The sequence below is a fragment of the Trichosurus vulpecula genome, chromosome 6 (assembly GCF_011100635.1).
Source record: "Trichosurus vulpecula isolate mTriVul1 chromosome 6, mTriVul1.pri, whole genome shotgun sequence".
NCBI lineage: Eukaryota > Metazoa > Chordata > Mammalia > Diprotodontia > Phalangeridae > Trichosurus > Trichosurus vulpecula.
Genome location: NC_050578.1, coordinates 19718354 through 19722366, shown reverse-complemented (window position 1 = coordinate 19722366; position 4013 = coordinate 19718354). Strand labels below are relative to the sequence as shown.

The window sequence follows — 4013 nt, the reverse complement described above, 5'->3', positions numbered from 1 at the left end:
ATTTCCCCTTGGCATCTCTATTCTTTATTCTACCAGAGCATGATTATCTTCTCAAAACCTTCCTATGTTAAAGTTGAAAGCTCTTCCTCCCTTAAACAGGGATGAACTAAAGAGCCCTGGGCTTTTGGAGATAATGCCTGCCTTTACATAAGCTCACCTTTTCTTTATTTCTAACAATTCCACCCGTCATGATAGCAAGTTCAATCAGGAATTCATCTTTCATCTCCTCTCTGAAGCTGGGAAGAGACTTTACAATGAAGCAACAGCTCCCTCAAACTTATTCTGCAGGGATTCTTAACCTCTTTTGTGGCATTGACCCCCTTTGACAGTCTGGTGAAGCCTATGGACCCCTTCTCATGGTTTTCAATGCATGAAATAAAATACTTGGGATACCAAAGGAAACTAATTATATTGAAATGTAGTTATCAATTTTTTTTCTTAAAATTTAGAGACCCCAGGTTAAGAGCTCCTGTAAATATTTATCTGAAAGTCACAGGTGACAAAATTGAATACAAGAATCTCTAAGCTCAAGGTCACAGAGGTCTATACAAGTGCACAAAATATTGGTAACATAGCAATTTAAACTAGAGAGCCAACGAAAAGTGACTTTGAATTCACATTTGGCACTGAAAGTTTCCTCAAATTTCCAAGAGGAGGGTCTAAATATGAAGAAACACCTTTTTCTACCTCTAGCAGGAAGGAATAAAAGCAGAAAGAGGTATACCCTGCTTTGTTCTGGCAGAGGGCTGAAGGCTTCTATTGTTAAAGGTCTTTGCAACCCTGGTCAGTCAGTTAATAAGCATTTGTTAAGTGCCTACTGCATACAAGGCACTGTACAAAGCTCTGGAATCAAAGAAAGGCAATTTACTCATTGGTATGAAGGAGGCTGTGAATACAACTTTTCAAACTAGTGTCACCCTCCCCTCCCCAGCCACAAAGCTATTGTACTTTAATAGAAGATTTATATATGAATGGGAAAAAAATTGTTTGCCCCTTTGGAAAGTTTTTTTGAAGTGTGGACTAGAATTTATGGTTAATAGTTTTTTTTTGTTTTTGTTTTTTTGGAGTGGGGAAGGCAGGACAATTAGGGTTAAGTGACTTGCCCAAGGTCACACAGCTAGTAAGTGTGTCAAGTGTTTGGGGCCGGATTTGAACTCAGGTCCTCCTGATTCCAGGGCCGGTGCTCTACTCACTGCACCACCTAGCTGCCCTGGTTAATAGTTTTAAGTTTTCCAAGGAAAGGAAATTAGGCCCCGGTAGTCTGGGGATAAATCTTAGTCATCTTGGCCTTTTCACTCTCACCCTTCTTTCCTCTCCCCACAACTAATCAACTGCCTCAGAAGCTACTTCCAGAATATTTGTTCATGTTTCCCCTTTTTTCCACTTACAAGGCTAATACTCTGTTTAGGGCCCTCATCACCTCTTGTCTGGATCACTATAAGAGTCTTCTTGCCTCCAGTCCTAACCTTTTTTCCAATCTATTTTCCACCCAGATGCCATATTGATATTTCTAAGATACAAGTCTGGCCTCTGGTTTTCAAAGCACCCTACCCTCACTACAACTCCCAGTCATGGTATGACATTTGAATACTTTCACAATCTGGTACCAACTTATCTTTGGGGTCTCATTTCCCACTATTCCTCTCACACATGTTCTTACATACTTGCTGTTTTCTGTATAGCACCTTCTCTCTCCCTTCTCTAGACCTTGGCATAGGCTGTGTCTTAAGCCTAGAATGCTTTCCATGCTTACCCCTGTTTCTTAGAAAGCCTTCATCGGATTCAGCTCAAGTGCCATCTTCTATTCTAGGCCTTTCTTGATACCTCCAGGTATAGCTCCCTCACTGCCTGGAAATTAAGGGATTGGACAATGTAGCACCCAACTGTTTTGTGTGTGTGTGTGTGTGTGTGTATGTGTGTGTGTGTGTGTGTGTGTGTGTGTGTGTGTGTGTGTACTTTGGTTTATGGCATCAAAATCAATGAAAAGACTCACCAAATCTCAAAAGCATTTCTTAGGGTCTTTAAAACATCTATATGTGAAATATACACCCATTCAGTGATTAAGGCTAAGTAAGAAATGAGGCAAAGAATGGCCTCTTTTACCTAGTCAAAAAAACAAACAAAACCCAAATAAACAAAAAAAAAATCAATCTGCGAGGGGAAGAGTCTCAGGGTTCAGGATTTCTGGCCAGAACAGAAATAATTGCTATTTATACTCACTCTGAGCCATCAGAGCCCAAACAATGATCAAGTGAGGCTTGGGTTGGGACCTGTTGTTGGCCAATTAAAGAGAGCCAGAGCTATTTGGGTTTAAGGCACAATCCTTAAAAAAAGAAATCTAGAGGGCACAGGGCTGGGGGGTGGGGGTGTGCACCATGGCAGAGTGTAACAACAATGTTACTTGAAGCTGCTGTGGGAGTGTAAGACCAATAACACCACAACACAGGAGGGCTGCTAGCACAGGTTCTTGGATCTGCTTTTCTAAAGGAAAGCAACTTTAAAATGGTCAATAATCTTACTTTAATAAAACATATATATATATATATATATATATATATATATATATATATATATATATATATATATACATGTATATATAATTCACCTAGTTCAGGGGAAAAGTCAGCACCCTGAACTTCAGAAAAAATACAAACAGAAATTACAAGCAGAAATTATATAAACAGAGAAAATACAAACAACAAAGACCAACAGACAGGGCTCCCAACTGTTTGACCCAAAGCAATTCATACAGAGTTACCAGAGAGAGAAGCACCAACATCTGGGTTTTCAAAGCCGGGGACTCCTTAAGGCTACCCGGAGTCTTATTTGGCTATGTCACACTAACACTCTTCCCGTGAGTGAGCCCCAAAGCAAAATGCTAACATCTGAGTATGTATATACCTCATGTGACTCAAACTCATGTGACTTAGGCTTCCATGTGACCTCAGCAGGTCACATGGGCCTATCAATGGATGGGAAAGGTATTCCCATTAAGCCAAAATACATGAACAATACATGGAGTTGCAGCAGCTGTGGGTACAGGAGGCTGTGGACACCATGGTGAAAGGGCTGGAGCATGAGAATATTTGCAAGATGCAGGGTGCCATGTTCCAGTGCAGTGCCAGCTGCAGTGAAGATACCCAGGCCTCCATGCAGCAGGTTTATCAGTGCATTGAATGTTGCCATACTCCCTTGGCCCAGGCACAGGCCCTTGTGATGGGCAAACTGGAGAAATTCCAGGACTGCCTGACTCGATGCATTGTACACTGCAATGACAAAGCCAAAGACTTGAAGGATGTGGGAGCAAGGAGCAGCAGGTGAAGAGGCAGCTAGAGTCCTGTGTGACCAAATGTGTTGATGACCACAGGCACCCCATCCCTACCATGACCAAGAAGATGAAGGATTCCCTGGTATCTAATTGCAAAATAGAGTCATTATTAGTAATCACCTGGGGTGGGAGAATGGGTCTACTTGAAAAAATGTATGGAAGAATGAAGAAATTGAGGCTGGTAGCAAGTTTAAGAATACCTTTTTGGGAATTTCACATCTGCCTCAGGTTTCTGTTGGTTTCATTTTATGTTTTACCTCATAGGTAAAGAAATGGAAGAAACCGGTGCTCAGATCTGGATTGGACGTAACATGGAGGGTTAATAGTACCCAGGCCCATCTCTTCAGTGAAGATGACCCCTATTCTGTCTGTTGGAGCCCTTAATGACTTTCAGTGCATTCAGAGGTATTCCATTACTAGAAGCTGGAATAACTCTTTGGGTTTATAAGTATTAGCAATTCTCCTCCCCAACCTATCTCCTATTTGGTATGAATCCCTGAGGTAGCCATCCACTTTTGTTTGATGCCAACTTCACATCCACCTGATTGAACAGTTTCCGATAGACAAGAAAGCAGCAGCCGTAGTTCACTACTATTTGGAAAAGAGAAACACATTTGTGCTTTTCTCCCCAGTACAAGAACTGGCATTCAGAGGGGAGTCTAGGGAAAGAGGGTTACTTGGGTTA

The 4013-nt window shown here is 41.5% G+C and overlaps 1 pseudogene; it reads left to right on the top strand.

The window, feature by feature from the left end:
• Positions 1-3015: 3015 nt before the first annotated feature.
• Positions 3016-3651, top strand: LOC118853338 (annotated as a pseudogene).
• The last annotated feature ends 362 nt before the right edge of the window (positions 3652-4013 follow it).